A 21,978-nucleotide genomic window follows, 5' to 3' on the forward strand; every position below is an offset into this window, starting at 1 on the left:
GAAGCTGCAAGCAAGGTGCGGCTAGGGCGAGCACACGAGCCACGAGATGCTGGAAACGAAATCCCGTTCACATGGCTAGGCTATCCAGTGCACCCAGATTGTGGTGCCTCATGTCCGTTTGACTTCAAAACTCAAACTACTCATGTAAACTATTGGTTCACAGCAAAGTTACTATTTAAAAAAAAGACCGCCGTGTGTTCGGCCGGGATCGAACCCACAAAACGAGGTATATACTCCAACGACCACTAGTAGCATTCGTTGGAGTACAACGCAACCTAGAATCGCCTTTTGTCGCTAGTAGTACATTCTTCCTTACAAGAAACCCCTAATAAGGCAAGAAACCACTAATAATGCCAAGAAACTACTACCACTTTCATCCGTGGCAGACTTAATATAAGACAACCTTATCAACCATTGTACATGCTCTTACCAACCAGCCCTACCAAGAAACGACTACTCTACAAAGTGTCGTTATAGGCACGTTTCAACCCATGGCCCTGTTTGGATACATTTGTTGTCAATCTAACCCTGCCATCCAAACACAACTTTGGTTAGAGTTAGTTCAGGGTTAGAATCTAACTCTAACCTCTGACTTAGAGTATCCAAACAGGGCCCATGTCGCCCATTAAGTCAACGCCTTCTATTTGACCGGTTGTTATGACTTGTGGGACCTACATGTCAGTCTACACAAAAATCCCCGAGTGACCACCTACCTCTGGCCCGTCCACCTAGTCATCCTCGGCCATGGGACGTAGCTACCGCCGCCGGCAGAAGGCGAGGTCAAAACCGTCGGCGGTGCGGAACCCATCTTGCGGCAGCCCGGATGCCAGCTCCGTCCGGCGCTCGCGGGCGCTAGGTAGCCAAGATAGCTCCGTCCAGCTACTTGTCTACAAGGTTTGCTAGCTAGATTGGCACGGCGACGCGGCGGCTTGCTCGCGCGTGCCACGCTAAGGCCAGCCATCTGGCTCGTGTGAAGGCCAGCGCGGCGGCTTGCTCGCTCGTGAGTCATGCTCGGGCTAGCCTGCCAACCCGTGCGGAGGCCAGCGCGGCGTCCGACCCGTCCGGCGGAGCGGCGGCCAACTCGCTCATCACCGGCGCCACCGACGAACATGCATTAGTACTGTTTGAAGTAATGTTCAGGAAAAATAATGATTTGAGGGGGTATAACAGGATAGATGGTCAGATGTGGGTCCCTCGTGTCAATGCTCAAACAAAATGTGTTGGTTTAAGCTGCCTCGTCAACACGGACGTGTGGACCAACCCTATCATAAATGGGTTTAAACTAACCTAATCGGTACCCCCTCTATCCCATAATATAAGATGTTTTTGCAAGCTAAACTAGCTTGCAAAAATGTCTTACATTGTGGGACGGAGGGAGTACTAGGTAGTAGTTTTTGGCGTGGATTAAGAAATTTTGGTTATGTTTTTGCTATTTTTTGTACAATAGATTCTTCCTAGGGCTGGTTGAAAGTGGTAGTTTTTTGTTAAATACTCTACATATTGTAAGTAGGAGTGAAAGTTAAGCTTTGGAACCCAATAAGCAAGGCTAGTTACATAGTGCATATGTGTACATGATTGAACGTAAATATCAACCATGAGTGACTAATATCTTGATGGAAAACTCGAAACTATGGAATACTAGGAAAAAATTGCATGGTTGGAAATACTAGCAATGTTCATGTGCGTTGCAACGAGCGTTGCAACGAATCATAACTAGAATAATACTTATCCACAAACTTGATACAAAACACTCTAATTTTGATATACATATATCACTAGAGATATATTATGTTTCAATTAGAATATATTCCTTGGGCTGTTTTGGTGAGGTCGGGGAGGGATGTGGTTGGTTTTAAGATACTAATTATTGGTTTTTCTGCAAATTGGTAGATAAGTGGGATGTTGGTGAGAAAAGGCAACAACTAACCTCACAGTCGTTAGATGTAGATCTAATGGTCACAAACGACGGATGGCAGACACACCATCATCACCAACTTAGTCTTCTGTAGGAGTACGAGCAAGATTCGTGCATTGCACGGAACATCAAGATGCATTTTTTTATAAAACACTTGTTGTGATTGACCCATGCGGGACTAATCCCATGTGTAAAAACTAATGATATCTCGAGAAATAGGAGATAAGGTGAAGAGGAGTGGGGCGTGGTGGTGATTGGTGGTCGGACTAAGTGGAGGCATGGGGATTGACGACGCCGGCAGCGGCCACCAGACCAGTTTGTTCCTGAGGCTTCCTTTCTTAATTGCTCAACAGTGAGGTTGTTGGAGATAAGGATGAACGATGGAAGGCCTTGTCTGCAAATGTGGAGAGGGGTGCGGGTATCTATTAGTTTAATTTCCATCCGTGTACCATCGTTCATCCTCTGGTTAGAGTTAGTTCAGGGTTAGAATCTAACTCTAACCTCTGACTTAGAGTATCCAAACAGGGCCCATGTCGCCCATTAAGTCAACGCCTTCTATTCGACCGGTTGTTATGACTTGTGGGACCTACATGTTAGTCTACACAAAAATCCCCGAGTGACCACCTACCTCCAGCCCGTCCACCTAGTCATCCTCGGCCATGGGACGTAGCTACTGCCGCCGGCAGAAGGCGAGGTCAAAACCGTCAGCGATGCGGAACCCATCTTGCGGCAGCCCGGATGCCAGCTCCGTTCGGCACTCGCGGCCGCTAGGTAGCCAAGATAGCTCCGTCCAGCTACTTGTCTGCAAGGTTTGCTAGCTAGATTGGCACGGCAGCGCGGCGGCTTGCTCACGCGCGCCGCGCTAAGGCTAGCCATCTGGCTCGAGCGAAGGCCAGCGCGGCGGCTTGCTCGCTCGTGAGTCACGCTCAGGCCAGCCTGCCAACCCGTGCGGAGGCCACCGCGGCGTCCGGCCCGTCCGGCGGAGCGGCGGCCAACTCGGTCATCACCGGCGCCACCGACGAACATGCATTAGTACTGTTTGAAGAAATGTTCAGGAAAAATAATGATTTGAGGGGGTATAACAGGATAGATGGTCAGATGTGGGTCCTCATGTCAACGGTCAAACAAAATGTGTTGGTTTAAGATGCCTCGTCAACACGGACGTGTGGGCCAACCCTGTCATAAATGGGTTTAAACTAACCTAATCGGTACCCCCTCTGTCCCATAATATAAGATGTTTTTGGAAGCTAAACTAGATTGCAAAAACGTCTTACATTGTGGGACGGAGGGAGTACTAGGTAGTAGTTTTTGGCATGGATTAATAAATTTTGGTTATGTTTTTGCTATTTTTTGTACAATAGATTCTTCCTAGGGCTGGTTGAAAGTGGTAGTTTTTTGTTAAATACTCTACATATTGTAAGTAGGAGTGAAAGTTAAGCTTTGGAACCCAATAAGCAAGGCTAGTTACATAGTGCATATGTGTACATGATTGAAAGTAAATATCAACCATGAGTGACTAATATCTTGATGGAAAACTCGAAACTATGGAATACTAGGAAAAAATTGCATGGTTGGAAATACTAGCAATGTTCATGTGCGTTGCAACGAATCATAACTAGAATAATACTTATTCACAAACTTGATACAAAACTCTCTAATTTTGATATACATATATCACTAGAGATATATTATGTTTCAATTAGAATATATTCCTTGGGCTGTTTTGGTGAGGTCAGGGAGGCATGTGGTTGGTTTTAAGATACTAATTATTGGTTTTTCTGCAAATTGGTAGACAAGTGGGATGTTGGTGAGAAAAGGCAACAACTAACCTCACAGTCGTTAGATGTAGATCTAATGGTCACAAACGACGGATGGCAGACACACCATCATCACCAACTTAGTCTTCTGTAGGAGTACTAGCAAGATTTGTGCATTGCACGGAACATCAAGATGCATTTTTTTATAAAACACTTGTTGTAATTGACCCATGCAGGACTAATCCCATGTGTAAAAACTAATGATATCTCGAGAAATAGGAGATAAGGTGAAGAGGAGTGGGGCGTGGTGGTGATTGGTGGTTGGACAGAGTAGAGGCATGGGGATTGACGACGCCGGTAGCGGCCACCAGGCCAGTTTGTTCCAGAGGCTTCCTTTCTTAATTGCTCAACAGTGAGGTTGTTGGAGATAAGGATGAACGATGGAAGGCCTTGTGTGCAAATGTGGAGAGGGGTGCGGGTATCTATTTGTTTAATTTCCATCCGTGTACCATCGTTCATCCTCTGGTTAGAGTTAGTTCAGGGTTAGAATCTAACTCTAACCTCTGACTTAGAGTATCCAAACAGGGCCCATGTCGCCCATTAAGTCAACGCCTTCTATTCGACCGGTTGTTATGACTTGTGGGACGTACATGTCAGTCTACACAAAAATCCCCGAGTGACCACCTACCTCCGGCCCGTCCACCTAGTCATCCTCGGCCATGGGACGTAGCTACTGCTGCCGGCAAAAGGCGACGTCAAAACCGTCGGCGGTGCGGAACCCATCTTGCGGCAGCCCAGATGCCAGCTCCGTTCGATGCTCGCGGTCGCTACGTAGCCAAGATAGCTCTGTCCAGCTACTTGTCTGCAAGGTTTTCTAGCTAGATTGGCACGGCGGCGCGGCGGCTTGCTCGCACGCACCGCGCTAAGGCCAGACATCTGGCTCGAGCGAAGGCCAGCGCGGCGGCTTGCTCGCTCATGAGTCACGCTCAGGCCAGCCTGCCAACCCGTGCGGAGTCTAGCGCGGCGTCCGGCCCGTCCGGCGGAGCGGCGGCCAACTCTCTCATCACCGGCGCCACCGATGAACATGCATTAGTACTGTTTGAAGTAATGTTCAGGAAAAATAATGATTTGAGGGGGTATAACAGGATAGATGGTCAGATGTGGGTCCCTTGTATCAACGGTCAAACAAAATGTGTTGGTTTAAGCTGCCTCATCAACACAGACGTGTGGGCCAACTCTGTCATAAATGGGTTTAAACTAACCTAATCGGTACCCCCTCTGTCCCATAATATAAGATGTTTTTGCAAGCTAAACTAGCTTGCAAAAACGTCTTACATTGTGGGATGGAGGGAGTACTAGGTAGTAGTTTTTGGCGTGGATTAAGAAATTTTGGTTATGTTTTTGCTATTTTTTGTACAATAGATTCTTCCTAGGGCTGGTTGAAAGTGGTAGTTTTTTGTTAAATACTCTACATATTGTAAGTAGGACTGAAAGTTAAGCTTTGGAACCCAATAAGAAAGGCTAGTTACATAGTGCATATGTGTACATGATTGAAAGTAAATATCAACCATGAGTGACTAATATCTTGATGGAAAACTCGAAACTATGGAATACTAGGAAAAAATTGCATGGTTGGAAATACTAGCAATGTTCATGTGCGTTGCAACGAGCGTTGCAACGAATCATAACTAGAATAATACTTATCCACAAACTTGATACAAAACACTCTAATTTTGATATACATATATCACTAGAGATATATTATGCTTCAATTAGAATATATTCCTTGGGCTGTTTTGGTGAGGTCAGGGAGGGATGTGGTTGGTTTTAAGATACTAATTATTGGTTTTTCTGCAAATTGGTAGACAAGTGGGATGTTGGTGAGAAAAGGCAACAACTAACCTCACAGTCGTTAGATGTAGATCTAATGGTCACAAACAATGGATGCCAGACACACCATCATCACCAACTTAGTCTTCTGTAGGAGTACTAGCAAGATTCGTGCATTGCACGGAACATCAAGATGCATTTTTTTTATAAAACACTTGTTGTGATTGACCCATGCGGGACTAATCCCATGTGTAAAAACTAATGATATCTCGAGAAATATGAGATAAGGTGAAGAGGAGTGGGGCCTGGTGGTGATTGGTGGTCGGACTGAGTGGAGGCATGGGGATTGACGACGCCGGCAGCGGCCACCAGACCAGTTTGTTCCAGAGGCTTCCTTTCTTAATTTCTCAACAGTGAGGTTGTTGGAGATAAGGATGAACGATGGAAGGCCTTGTCTGCAATGTGGAAAGGTGTGGAGGATAGAGAGAGACATGTACATGGGGCTTTGTGTTGTGTAACGTGGAGACACATATACATAATTAGAGAGTGACTGTGTGAGATACACATGCGGACATGGGGAGAGATGAGGATCCAGATTAATGGGTGTTTGTGCGTGTATGTGTGTGTTTGTGTGCGCGTTTGTGTGTGAGAGGGAGTGTGTGTATGTGGAGTAGAGAGACCACTAATGATGTAAACCTAGTATAAGGGAAGGGGGAATGGTGTGACATGTGTAGTAGCGGGATAGCATGGGTGCGGGCGGGGGGTGCAGACTATTTGGAAGAGACATCGAGTGTGTGTGGGAGCGGGGTGTGAGAGCGAGCGAGAGAGAGAGAGTTAGCGACGGAGAGAGAGAGAGGAAGAGAGGGGGCGAGATAGGGGGCGTTTGTGTCCATAAATGGCATATGTACGGAGACGCAAGGGAAGCGAGTCATCGTGTGTGTAATAGGGACTTCATGAGAGATCTAGAATAGATGGTGTAGAGAACAATGTGCGAGATCGATAACGATGATACATTAGGGAGCTATGGAAAGAGTCACGACATATATGTATACAGGGAGGAGCTGGGGCGGGTCCGCATATGGGAGAGATAGAAAGAGGAGAGTGGTGCACAAGGAGACAAAGTGTGCTTGTTTGCAGTGGGGGTGGTGTGTGAGGTGAGTGTGCGAGAACCACATAACTAGGGAGATAGACGTTTGGGGGCGACGTTTTGTGTGTATGGGAAAGATACACTCTACATAGTGCGTGTTCTTGGGAAAGAGAGATGTCGGGAGACCTAGCTAGAGAGTGGGGGAAGAGATGTGTGCATGCCCAGAGACAAAGTGATAGAGACGTATATTGAGGTACGGACTTTAGAAGAGAGAGGGGTGTTAATGTGCTCGTGTGTTGGTGTTTGGGGGAGAGAACGACTTCTCTGTGTGTGGGGGCGACGAGGGGGGGCTGGCTTCAGATAAAGAGTGATGTGTCTATATTTGAGGGACTTTAGCGTAATTGAGATATACATGGTCAATAGGTGTGTGCACTCATGATTGATCAATTTGTTTCACAGTTTGGACTATGAGATAACGATACTTTTGAACATGTGTGATATACCTTGATGTACCAAAATTACGAACCTAAGATTGGAATTTTGGAATTCGACTCCATCATTAGCTTTTGTAATTCATTTAAACGGAGGTACATTTTTTAAGCCGGGATTTTGTGATTTCAAATTCATATATCAAACCTAGATATATACACATACATGCATGTACAAACTTTATAATCATCCACTTTATTCATACACATACACATTTTTGCTTTTGTCATCATATTTAGGATAAACACATTTGGAATTTCATTTGAATTGGACTGTATGATGGTATTTGCTTGTATTAGCTCAATGATCCATATTTGAATTGAATGGACAATCTAAGTTTTGAGTTGGAGACATTGATTTTCAAAACTTACACTTTTTTGCATGCAAAACAAACAAATTCTCGGCCATGATATCATAGTCGGTCGTACAAGAGTAGAATATAATTTCAGGTGCCAAAAGCTTTCAAACTTCCTGCTCACATCGAAATATCTTGCGCCCGAAAGTTTAGCCTTGCGATATTCCTGTTTTACCCCTGCCACATGAACAGAAAAGGGCTGCTTTGGTAACTCCATTGTTTTCCCCTCTTTGCCCCCAACATTCGTCCCAGAGCCCCTCCCCTTCCCCTCCCAGACCCCCCCCCAACCACGGCAACCCGCCGAATCTAGTCCTCCGCCGCAGCGGTGGACCTCACACCCCGACGGATCTACCTTCCGCACCTTGGAACCCCCAACTGCCAACTCACCACTTCACCGGAGCTGCTTCAGCGACCGGCTTGTCCACCGCTCCAGATCTCGTTGACCGCCATCATGGTCCACCGCACCAGATCTGCTTAACTAGTGCCCTCTTCCACCACAGTGTAGGCCCTTCACTGACTCCCTCGTCCATCCCTTCGCTGGCCCTTCATACAAGCCCTCGTCCGCCGCAACAGATCCGCCTCACCGAAAGCACTATACAACGCGTCCGCCGAAGCCTTCGTCCACTGCACCGGACCCGCTCCACGGACGCCATATTCAACTCCATCGGCCCTGCTTTACCGACGCCGTGGCCTCATCAGGTTTTTTCGATTTCTACTCCTTCGGTTTTTCTCTTTATCGTGCAACTGTTCACTTACCACAGATGAGCTTTCTTGTATGTCGACAGGCGCCGCAATCGTAGCACTGGAGCCGCTTCAGCGATGGCGACAGCCGGCCCAAACTCAACCGCAACACGAGCACCATCGACGATCCTTAGCTATCAAGTATGCCAACGATACCCATACGCCGCCGAGAATCAGGTACTATTATCCAACGGCCGGTGCCTACGTTCACTTTCTTAGCATAAGCTCCGCACCTTTGAATTTCTTCAGGGCATCATTCAGTTTTTCATGAGATGTGTTATTCTGCTTGCACCTGTAGGGCCATACTTCTGGCAGTGAACATGTTACATGTGCTAAATTACATACTAGTGCACATATAGTTAATATGCTTTAGTTTTGTCCTAAGTATTACTGTACTTCCTAGATATCACTGCCTACTATTTTACTTCTTGCATGCTATATTTATGATAATGGTGTTGTTCTGATGCCACATGTTGGTTCCATCAGACTGCTTCATGTTCTCTATGCTTAATTACACATCAGCAAACTAGCATGTGGTTCCGCTGGTTTTTGTTCGTTTTACCGTACATTTTCTGATGCTAGCTATTACATCACTGCTCCAAGCCTCTGTTCATTACTTTTTTGTGTGTTCTTGATGTTCCCAAGTTGCATGACTAATTTGATTCTTCTATTAATTATGGAGCTGCCAACCCCATCAAGCAAAATATTTGTTCTTTTGGGGCTGGCACCTCAAACAAGCATAAAAATAGAGGGAAGCAGATATATTGTCGTGTATGCACACACCCTTCTTTCATTAGTTTAGATGAACCATTGATGATCAATTCGAACCAGTGCATGTGATTAAAATTAATTTTACCTAAATAGAGGGTGCAAAATAAACTACAACAAGTAGATTTGCAACCACGGGATGCTGACGATATCTTCAAAGAACATTGCAACAGCAGCGAGGCTTCACAGCAACATATGGTAAGCCAGTGTGTTTTAGTACATGTGAAATGTAATGCGTGTGGGCTGCTTTCTTGGCTTGTGCCCTCAACCTGTAATCCTACAGAATAACAAATAGTTCAGTTGTCTGCTTTGTTGTATTGCTTGATTCGAATGCTTGTTTGTTACTTGTTACTCTATACCTGAGTTGGCCAATATGTCAGCAGTGCATGTTGTACTATCATAAAGAAATGCATGCCTAGTTCATTTGAGTCCTTAACTTTTCCTCTGAACTTCATCACAAGACTATCTTCGTAGTTTATATGAGGCCACACTGTTAAGTGCTTTCTCAGATTATTTCAACTGCTTAGATGCCTTGGCAACTTAAATATAGCGGTGGTACACTCCCTTTCAACTAGGGATGTCAACTGGGTCCCGTTTAATCCCGATTAAAGTCCACTAGTGGTATGATAGTTCAAAAGAGTTTTTGTTTTTTGAGGAAAATGAACCAGGGAGCTAGCAAAAACTAACTAGATGGGACTGGCGGATGTCGTTTATTTTCCACTTACATCCCTAGTTTCATCTTACCATTTTAATTTCTTTTCGGCTGATGCTGCTTTGAACCATTTAAATATAGCTTGCCATGCTCGGCAATAATTCGTATGTTGTTTACCATGTAGGCTTACTCCCTGGATCATGCGATAACTATCTCTTACTTATGACCAGCGGAAACCTTTTAGGATGCCGTTCACACTAGGACACAATGTACAACCCCGTAATCTATTTGTGGAAGCAGTGCGCCATCCATGTTACCAGATGGTAGCAGTTCAGAGGAAACACCGCCGGAGAGCAGTCTGAGCACATATATTATAGTTCTTAAGGCTCTACTAGAGGCAGAAAGAGATGGTGTGGCTTCCATGAATGAGGTAATCTTGATCTTGAAGCTGGAAATTATGCAATTAGCTGCACGCATTATGCAAGCAACCAAAGAATTGGAGGAAGTAAGAATGTTGCATTTGAAGACGGAGGAGGTCCTGCTGCTTCTGCTATCTGAAGCCCAGGGTAATCCCAGTTCTTCTTTAGATAGCAGTTGAAAATGTCATTAGATTATTGTACTTGCATGTTGTGTCATGTCTCTAAATGGATTATGTTGTAAGACCCCCTATGTTGTCCATGTGTTGTAATGATCCGAATTTTTTAGGCGAGGTAATCCTCAGTACTTGTATGATTGACATAAGGTGAACTATTTTTCGTGTGAGCATATTGTATTGGATGAAATAACTGTTTGACTCAAAGTGTATCCAACCTACTGAATTTGAACATCATGGCATTTCTAAATCATAATCATATATAAAGGTGGAATAAATCTTTGTTGTGGTTTTGAAGAAATAAATAACAAAACATAGAATTATCTGTGGATATTCGTAATCGAATAAAAATTGGGTTTGGATTTAGTTGTCAGGGCCCAGGGCAAACATGAATGCTAATTCTCCCAAGTTTTGAATGAAGCGGATAAACACCCACTATCATTTGTGGGCTGCCCGAAGCAAGTGTTTGAGAGATGAAAATTACTGTCTACCCCTGACACTTGAAATCCTTATCGATCGGATTTACACTGTTGTCGATAGGGGTACGACGGCCTCTGAACCCATTCAGACACGGTGGGCACCAAACATGGGCGACAAAACACATTTGATTCAAGCTCGTCCGAAAGACATGTGTCTCTCCCTCCATTTCCCGATTCATCCATGGTGGGAGGCAAAACAAACTCTCCTCATCCGAAATCAATGTAGGCTAATATTTTAAATAGGGGCAGATGTGTAACTTCCCTCAGACGTGACACAACCGCCCTACCTGTCAGCCTCGTTCATACAGCGTGGGCGCCAACCGTGGGCGGCAAAACACCCTCTCCTCGCCCGAAATCATTACCGGGAAATATTTGGGAGATGCGAGATTACCGTCCTATCCCCAACCGACGTGATGTCCGAAATTTTAAACGGGGGGATAAGTTCGTAACTTTCCCACATTTCAGACAAGTGCATCCCAAAGTTTGAGATCCCCCCTCCCCCTCCATTTCCCCATTCATACACTGTCGGCGCCACGGCAACCTCCCCACTGTGGCCAGCCTCCTCCATCCGCCACCCCATCCTCCACCTTGCCAGAGCCACTAACCCTACCCCGTCGTCCACTGCAAGAGATGGACATCTCTCATCCACGGTGCCGGACCAGGATCCTTTCAGCGCGGCGTCTCGCTTCATCGGCGGCGGCGTCCACCTTGCCGTTGCCGATCCTACGACCACCTTGTCCATGGAAACAGGATTTATCCCCCGACCCGGCCGTCTACCATCTAAAGTCTTCTTCCCCGCTGCCAACAGCCATCGCACCCGCAGCACCCTCAACGTATCAGCAGGGGCCTATATGGTGTCGCAAGAGGGGTGGTACTCTTCCATATGTGCTTAAGTTATTGATCTCACCCGGAAAATAGATCTTAAATTGTTTACTGTACTTTTCTTGTCCGTACCAAATCGTAGTGGCTAGTTGAATGCAAACATTGGTTGTGAAGTAGCTTTGTCCGGTTTGCACCTTCAAATCCGCCATGTCACGGTCACTATACTCATAAAGCTTATGGTTTCCCCCTTTATATTCACTACCATCATCGTAGGTGCTTCACTGCTTCGTGTCATGCTAGCACTGCTCCTCAAGACCTCAACCCATCAAGCGAAACAACATGCCACTCATAATTCCAAAGCTTACGTGTTGAAATACGAATCTGATATGATGCTCATATTACTAAAACAGAGAACGTTTAATTGGTCACCTAATGTTCCTATATTCGTTTTGAAAAGCATGTGCGCCACCCACTGGTCCAGCTAGTTCCACTTTCCTGATTTTACTCTTGATGCTTAGGGTTTTACCCTTTTATCTACTCTACTATGATATGCGTAGGTGCTTTCTGTCATACTAGCATTACTCCACCATTCAAGCTAAACAACACAACACTCAAAATTCCAAAGCTTAGTTGTTCAAATATGATTGTGATATGATACTAATATTAGTTAACAGACACATTTAATTGGTTAGCTAAAGGTCCCACTTGAGTTTCCAAATGCATGTCCCGACATATAGAGAGACAGCGGAATTGCATTTCCTTGTCACTTGTTCACTGTACTTTCTTGTCCATACCAAATCTTAGTTGTTATTTCAAAGCAAACATCGGTTGCTAACTATCCTTTGCGCGGTTTGCAGCTTCAGATCTGCCATCCCACTGCCACGGTCAACACTATAATCATCATGCTTATGGTTTCCCCATTTTATGATGACCACGATTAGCCTACGTGGTTCGTGTCGTAATAGCACTGCTCCACCCATCGAGCTAAACAAGCTTAGTTGTACAAATTCAAATCTGATATTGTGCTGATATTAGTAAAACTAAGAGATGTTTAATTGGTCAGCTAAATGTTCCTACTTTAGTTTCCAAATGCATGTGAGCCACATATGAAGAGACCAAAAGGAATAGTATTTCTCTGTGCGCTCTGGTTCATCATGGGTGGCCAACCGACATTGTATAGAAAGACTTGTAATATCTTCAATCTGCTTGCTCTTCTGCTCTTCTTTAAGATGATCCTCTTCTCTTGTGATCGACTGGTTAGGTCGAGTTATTCTCCCTTAGTATATTTTGAATCTGTCAGGTCAGGTCGACTTGTTGTTCTTTACTATATGTTGAAGCTGTCATCTGCGAAGCATCATCACTTCTGGAGCTCTCATATTTTGAGTAGTAGGCCACATTATATTAATGCACACACCAAATTACAACATGCATGGCACCTCTTAGAAGAATTGCAGAGATAGCACAAAGGGGTTTATAGGGAGGAAGTACTGGATTAGAATCACTTCTGCATTACAGAGATAATCTCACTTGTTTTTATGTTTTCATGCATGTCAGGTATTGAACATTATCAAAATGAATATGAGAATGGGCGCATGAGAGGAATATTACGGAACAATCCACTGGCTAACAAACTTGGCATGGTGGAGGATGGCCTATCTTATTCACCCATCAAGGTGCATGCTCTAACTTGGCAAGGTTGTATTGGTCGCACATATTTTGCATCTGACCTCTTGCATTACTTCTACCTTGTTACACCATCTGCTTAGTTTAAGCATCATATATGAGTATATGCCATACCTATCCATTTTCTATACCTATTCCATGTGTCATCATACTATGTTTTCCAGTCAAATATTGTTCTTCCATAATAGATGTCCAAAAGGAAGAGGGTGAGCGCAAATCCTCAAGGAGTACAAACTAGGTATTTTGGAAAAGATAGTGATACATGTTAAATCAGATAGATCAGCAGCCACAGAAAACACGGGCCCAACTGTACCAGACTTTACCCCTACTCCAGTGGCCAAAGCCCTATTAGAACTGCTGAGAGCCCAGCGTCAGGTACTGTCTATGATATCAATTCAAAATTTGAACTCTTAAATTTCGGCATGTGCCTTACCTTCTCTCTTGTATGAAAACTAATTTCAGATGAATCTCCTTGCTCAAAGGATCATAGGATCTCACAACAATACTGGGCTCTGCATTGATCTTGTCAGTACCTCTTGCCCTTTGTCAGCATACTTACACTCATTGATGTTTGATTATGTAGCATCACTGTAAATGTTTGCTTCTTTATCCTCCCTTTGCTTGAAATTATAAGATCTATATTTACTCTTAGATAAATGTAGAACTAACACAATGGTTATGAAGTTTTGGATTGCTCATGTAAGTACCTGTTGTCATGTACTCCCTCTATATTGAATTAATTGTTGATTAATTGGATGTATTTACAACTTAATAGTGCTAGATACATCCATTTGAGCGACAAGTAATAACAGATGGTGGTGGTATTACTATACATGCATCGCAAGATAGTTGATTGTCTAGCATTACTCTGCATCTTATCTTCCCTGCCCTCCACTTTCTCCAAATTATCATATCTACATTTACTCTTACCAAAATGTTGAATAAAGCCAATGCCACTTCACGTTGATGTCTGCATTCCTCTTGTCAGTACCTTTTGCCTTGTAACGCTGTACTTAATCAATTGCTATTTGATTATGTATCATCAGTCTGCACCTGAGCTTCATTATCCTCTATTTCTTCCAATATTATTTGATCTATATTTACTCTTTGCAAAATGTAGAATAATGGCAACGCTTATAAAGAATTTTATTTGGGGAATTTATTGAATTATCCTTCCATCAAAATGGAGAAGGGCTTTTTCCAGCCCGTGTTAACATGTAATTTAAGTTCATCCTTCTCAAGCCTTCAAACTTTGTTCTAGTATAGATTTGGATAGGCATCATTTCCTCCACTGGTGTTTACATCTGATTGGATGTTTGCAAAAACTACCAGTTTTAAATTGTAGTTGTAAAAACATGTTCCTTATGCAGAACAGATCCATTTATTTGCTTATATAATTGTGAAACCTGTTACGTGTCTCCTTGTTTCTCTTTCAGAGTCATATCTCTTATGTCGGGCAGAACTTTAGGAAAGATAGTGAGCCAAACCATCTTGAGGACAGCGAGATGACCCCAAGGTCCTGTCTTGATGAAGACAGTGAGTTGAAGCTACTCACCAGCAGATGTGAGACAACCTCTCTACAGTCGCCGCCTCAATCAGTTCAACTTCTTCAGTCTCAACTTAAAGCGGAAAGGCTTGCTTCAGCTCAGCTCTGACTTGAAGTCAAAGATGTAATGAAGATGTCAGGGGATTGCCTTGAGCACTATGGTGCCATACAGCTAGGGATGAAGCATCTATCCTTGACACAACTGAGGTCTCATCGGCTAGTTCGGCTGCTTGTGGGGCCCGACCTTGCCAGGTCTATTGCCTTCTGAAGTGCTCTCAGTTTTTTATATTCTTTTGTCGGCGCATTTATATGCACTAGTGGCTTCCTTTGATGCCCAGTGTATGTAATCCGCAGTCATGTTGCGCTTTATTATCACCGGTAGCGAACTTTGATTCCCAGTGGATGTAATATTCCGTAATTTCTTTATTGTATAGTCTAGGTTTATTCTTTGGTTGGTATGCTATAATATAGGCCGGAAGGTTTAGTGGATCTCAGTTTTGTCGGTCTTCAAGCCGATCCGTTACTCATATGGGCCAAAACGTGGGCCTATAATCATCTTGGGCCATTAGAAGGTCTAAACCTATAGTAGTTTCCCGCCTTTAACAGGCCATGGGCTACATATTTACCATAGTGACACTGGGCCTCCTACGGGCCGTAGAAACAATGGGCCTTCTACGGTCCGTAGAAACAATGGGCCTTCTACGGGTCGTAGAAACAATGGGCCTTCTACGGGCCGTATCATCAATGGGCCTTATACGGGTCGTATGATCGATTGGCCAAACATGGGCCAAAACAAACCGCATTATGGCCGTAAACGGGCTAGAGTTGGAGTCGTTCGTTCATGGGCCGACCATAACAGGTCGTCATTAATAGGCCGTATTTGATGACGCTATGAAAACATCCCAACGTATTAACGGGCCACAAACGGGCCGACTATAACCACGGGCTGAATTTGGCCCACAAGCAAAAAATGGCAGTAACGGGCCATAAGTAACCGAATGCTGGAAATGAGCCCAAGAATAAATGGGTCCTGAGAAGGCTGAAAGATAACATGGGCTGTAAACGGCCCAATGGATTAATGGGCCGTTAATGGGTTCAAAGTGATACACTATTCATTACGGGCCAGTTTCACCACGGGCCGTTAATGGGCCAAGAGTTACAAAGGGCCTCATATGGGCCGAAAAATGTCATGGGCCATACATGGGCCGGAACTTAAAATGGGCTGGAATCATATTGAATGGCCCAGATGACGCTACTAGGCCTAATTCGGATAGGTCGTAATGGGCCCTGGGTTAGCGGGCTGTAAATGGGCTATATGCGAACAGGCCATTAACAGGCTTTCCGTGGGCCAGGCCGCCACCTTTTGACCAAGTCAAACGGGCCGGCCTTTTCACAGGAATGGGCCTCTGTTTGGCCGTGCCACGTGTCGACGTATCATAGGCACCTTCGTTCCAATGAGTGGATGACATCTGTCCCAACAGTGAGCCGACACGTGTTTCCTCCAACCAATGATGATTTTACACGTGGAAAATCCCCACTGGTCGGGGCTGTTAGCATGTTATCGGATCCAAAACCAGACCCGATAGCTTAACGGCGTTCTGTTACGGTGGATGCCACGTGTCGGTCACCCTTGACGAAAGCACTTCTGTGACGCACGATTTATCGTCATGGAAGTGGGCACTTCCGTGATGATAATTTTGGTAATGTCATGGAACAATTCTACGACAGCACAGGTATGACTATCTTGATTCTGTCATAAAATCGTCATGGATGTAGATGCATGACAAAAAATGTGACCTACTGTGACAAACACGTATCATCACGGAAGTGTATTTTTTTGTAGTGCTTGTTTCGTGATGCTACTTTCAGTTTAGGTGCTATTGTTGCTAAATGGTTAAACCTGAACCGTACGAAGGGTCCCGTCTTTGGAGGCATCTTTGCTTCGCACCTTGCTGCACACTTTAACATACCTATTAGGAATTATGAGAAAGAAGAAAAGTTGCTGCCTCCTATTTTTCTAGACTATAAGAGTATGGTAGCACATGATTTTATTGTTAAGGATAAGAAGAAGATGTTTAAATATAGATTGATATTTGATAAAAATTACTTTGAGATTATTACCTTGCCTGCTCCCTCTTTGTTTAACATATTTTCAGGCATGTACCTCATTTTGCCAGAGGCCGTTTATGCATACTGGAGCGTGACACCAGCTCCAGAACCTGAGCCGGAGCCACCCCTTGACCCTTATCGACAGTCTGTTTATCAGTGGAATCCGGCGGAGATCGCCAACCAGTGGCACCCATAGGATACTCCTCCGTACACCGGAGAGGGTAGCTTTGAGCTGTGGCCATAGACCAACTTAGGCCAAAATCCTAAGCTTGGGGGAGTATGTATTTCTCACCGACATTACATTCATGTTCACACACTCATGCCAGTTGTTGGTGCTCATACTTTTTCATTGTATCATCCATGCTAGTTTATTTTCTTTTTAAAGCTTTATTCTTGTGTGTTTGAAGAACCTTAAGAAGAAGAAAAATAGTTGTAACTTTTAGCTAGTTTACTTTCCATGCATGTAGTAGTAATAATTAAAAGAAAACCTAAAAAGATTTCTCGTTCTTCTTTTGTTTGTTGGGAGCTTTCCCGTGTAAATAGTTTTGTTTCTTTTCTTTTCTTTGGAGGTCGAGAGGAGAAGACCATGATGAAAATGTTGTAGTGGCTCTCATATGCATTATTGTTGATTTAACCAAGAGCCCATATTACCTTGTCTTCTCCCTTGTATTGAACGCTTGCAGATTCCAGCTTAGTCTAATGCACGTGCACTATTATTATTATCCACACTATTCGGTTGTGTAAGTGAAAGGCAATAATGACGATATATGATGGAGTGATTCAGATGAGAAAAGCTGGTATGAACTCGACCTATCTTGTTTTTGTAAATATGATTAGTTCATCATTCCTGATTCAGCATATTATGAATGAAACATGTTTGCAATGAAAATTAGATATTATAGTTGCTCATGCCATGCTTAATTAGCTAGGAGTTTATAATGGTTTACCTTGCATGCCAACATGCTATTAAAATGGTTGTGATATTGTATGATAGGGTGGTATCCTCCTTTGAACGATTCGAGTGGCTTGACTTGGCACATGTTCACGCATGTAGTTGAAACAAAATCAACATAGCCTCCATGATATTTATGTTCATGGTGAATTATATCCTACTCATGCTTACATTCAGTGTTGATTAATTTTAGTGCATGTTTATGACTGTTGTCGCTCTCTAGCTGGTCGCTTCCCAGTCTCTTTCTAGCCTTCACTTGTACTAAGCGGGAATACTACTTGTGCATCCAACTCCATAAACCCCAAAAGTTATTCCATATGAGTCCACCATACCTTCCTATATGCGGTATCTACCTGTCGTTCCAAGTAAATTTGTATGTGCCAAACTCTAAACCTTCAAATGAAATTATGTTTTGTATGCTCGAATAGCTCATGTATCAACTAGGGCTGTCTATATCTTCCATGCTAGGCGGGTTATTCTCAAGAGGAGTGGACTCCGCTCCTCACTCGCGAGAAAATGGCTGGTAACCGGGATGCCCAGTCTCATGCTCAAATCAAATCAAAATAATTGCAAACAAAACTACCTCGGGATTGTTGTTAGTTGGAGGCACCCGTTGTTTCGGACAAGCCATGGATTGATGTTTGTTGGTGGTAGGGGGAGTATAAACTTTACCATTCTGCTTGGGAACCGCCTATAATGTGTGTAGCATGGAAGATATCGAGATCTCTCGGTTGTTATGTTGACAATGAAAGTATACCGCTCAAAATATTATTCATCTCTGTTTCCAAAATCGAGCTCTGGCACCTCTACAAATCCCTGCTTCCCTCTGCGAAGGGCCTATCTATTTACTTTTATGTTGAGTCATCACCCTCTTATTAAAAAGCACCATTTGGAGAGCACCGCTGTCATTTGCATGTATTATTATTAGTTTACATTGAGTATGACTGTGACTGGATCTCTTACCATGAATTACAATTTCCAGTCAGCCCTGGATCTTCAGAGGTGCTCTGCATTTATGTTTTGCGGTCTCATAAAGGGCTAGCGAGATACCATCTTGTTATATCATATTATGATTGTTTTGAGAAAGTGTTGTCATCCGAGATTTACTATTATTGCGCGCTAGTTGATTATGTCGTTGATATGAGTAAACATGAGACCTAAATGTTATTGTGAATATGGTTGGTTCATAATCTTTGCTGAAAACTTGAATGTTGGCTTTACATATTTACAACAACAAGAGCAAACAGAGTTTGTAAAAGTTTTTCTTTATCACTTTCAGTTTATCAACTGAATTGCTTGAGGACAAGCAAAGGTTTAAGCTTGGGAGAGTTGATACGTCTCCATCGTATCTACTTTTCCAAACACTTTTGCCCTTGTTTTGGACTCTAACTTGCATGATTTGAATGGAACTAACCCGGACTGACGCTGTTTTCAGCAGAATTGCCATGCTGTTACTTTTGTGCAGAAATAAAAGTTCTTGGAATGACCTGAAAATCAACGGAGAATATTTTTGGAATATATAAAAAATACTGGCGAAAGAATCAAGGCCAGGGGGCCCACACCATGTCCACGAGGGTGGGGGCGCGCCTACCCCCTAGGCGCGCCCCCTGCCTCGTGGGCCCCCTGATGCTCCACCGACCTCAACTCCAACTCTATATATTCACGTTCGAGGAGAAAAAAAATCAGAGAGAAGGATTCATCGCGTTTTACGATAGGGAGCCGCCGCCAAGCCCTAATCTCTCTCGGGAAGGCTGATCTGGAGTCCTTTTGGGGCTCCGGAGAGGGGAATCCGTCGCCATCGTCATCATCAACCTTCCTCCATCACCAATTTCATGATGCTCACCGCCGTGCGTGAGTAATTCCATCATAGGCTTGCTGGACAGTGATGGGTTGGATGATATTTATCATGTAATCGAGTTAGTTTTGTTAGGGTTTGATCCCTAGTATCCATTATGTTCTGAGATTGATGTTGTTGTGACTTTGTTATGCTTAATGCTTGTCACTAGGACCCGAGTGCCATGATTTCAGATCTGAACCTATTATGTTTTCATGAATATATGTGAGTTCTTGATCCTATCTTGCAAGTCTATAGTCACCTATTATGTGTTATGATTCGTTAACCCCAAAGTGACAATAATCGGGATACTTACCAGTGATGACCGAAGTTTGAGGAGTTCATGTATTCACTAAGTGTTAATGCTTTGGTCCGGTACTCTGTTAAAAGGAGGCCTTAATATCCCTTAGTTTCCAATAGGACCCCGCTGCCACGGGAGGGTAGGACAAAAGATGTCATGCAAGTTCTTTTCCATAAGCATGTATGACTATATTCGGAATACATGCCTACATTACATTGATGAACTGGAGCTAGTTCTGTGTCACCCTATGTTATAACTGTTGCATGAGGAATCGCATCCGACATAATTATCCATCACTGATCCAATGCCTACGAGCTTTTCACATATTGATCTTTGCTTAGTTACTTTTCTTTTGCCACTGTTACAATCATTACAAAACCAATACTGTTACTTTTGCCACCGTTACCGTTACTTCCATATTACTTTGCTACTAAATACTTTGCTGTAGATATTAAGTCTTTCAGGTGCGGTTGAATTCACAACTCAACTGTTAATACTTGAGAATATTATTTGGCTCCCCTTGTGTCGAATCAATAAATTTGTGTTGAATACTCTACCCTCGAAAACTGTTGCGGTCCCCTATACTTGTGGGTTATCAATGTGATCCGCGCAGGGCTTTGCCTAAGCACTACGACACTATGACCGAAGGAGTAAACTGTGGAGGGGGGCCCGCACACGGCTAAGAGAAGAATTGTTGTGCTTTGGGGTGCCCCCTGCCCCCGTATATAAAGGAGGGGAGGAGGAGGCTGGCCACTAAGGGGCACGCCAGGGAGAGGGGAGTCCTACTATGAATCCAGTCCTAGTAGGATTCGCCCCCCTTTTTTCCTTCTTCCGGAGGGGGAAAGGGACAAAAGGAGAGGGAGTAGGAGAAGGAAAGGGGGGCGCCGCCCCCTTCCCTAATCCAATTCGGCCTCCTCCTTTGTGACGGGCGTGCCAACCCCTTGTGGGCTGGTTAGCCTCCCTACTATGGCCCATATGGCCCATATCTTTCCCCGGGGGGTTCCGGTAACCCCTCCGGTACTCTAGTATGTATCTGATACACTCAGGAACCCTTCCGGTGTCCGAATACTACCTTCCAATATATCAATCTTTACCTCTCGACCATTTTGAGACTCCTCGTTATGTCTGTGATCTCATCCGGGAATCCGAACAAACTTCGGTCACCAAAACACATAACTCATAATACAAATCGTCATCGAACGTTAAGCGTGAGGACCCTATGGGTTCGAGAACTATGTAGACATGACTGAGACACATCTCTGGTCAACCAATAGCGGAACCTGGATGCTCATATTAGCTCCTACATATTCTACGAAGATCTTTATCGGTCAAACCATATAACAACATACGTTATTCCCTTTGTCATCGGTATGTTACTTGCCCGAGATTCGATCATCGGTATCATCATACCTAGTTCAATCTCGTTACCGGAAAGTCTCTGTATACGTTCCGTAATGCATCATCCCGTAACTAACTCATTAGTCACATTGCTTGCAAGGCTTATAGTGATGTGCATTATCGAGAGGGCCCAGAGATACCTCTCCGATACACGGAGTGACAAAATCATAATCTTGATCTATGCCAACTCAACAAACACCATCGGAGACACCTGTAGAGCATATTTATAATCACCCAGTTATGTTGTGACGTTTGATAGCACAAAAAGTGTTTCTCCGGTATTCGGGAGTTGCATAATCTCATAGTCAGAGGAATAGGTATAAGTCATGAAGAAAGCAATAGCAATAAAACTAAACGATCATTATGCTAAGCTAACGGATGGATCTTGTCCATCACATCATTTTCTAATGATGTGATCCCGTTGATCAAATGACAACATATGTCTATGGTCAGGAAACTTAACCATCTTTGATTAACGAGCTAGTCAAGTAGAGGCATACTAGGGACACTCTGTTTGTCTATGTATTCACACATGTACTATATTTCCGATCAATACAATTCTAGCATGAATAATAAATATTTATCATGATATAAGGAAATATAAATAGCAACTTTATTATTTCCGCTAGGGCATATTTCCTTCAGTATCGACTTAACGACTACCCCCC

The sequence above is a fragment of the Triticum urartu genome, chromosome 4A (genome assembly GCF_056163025.1).
Source record: "Triticum urartu cultivar PI428250 chromosome 4A, HENAU_Tu73, whole genome shotgun sequence".
In the NCBI taxonomy this organism is placed as follows: domain Eukaryota; kingdom Viridiplantae; phylum Streptophyta; class Magnoliopsida; order Poales; family Poaceae; genus Triticum; species Triticum urartu.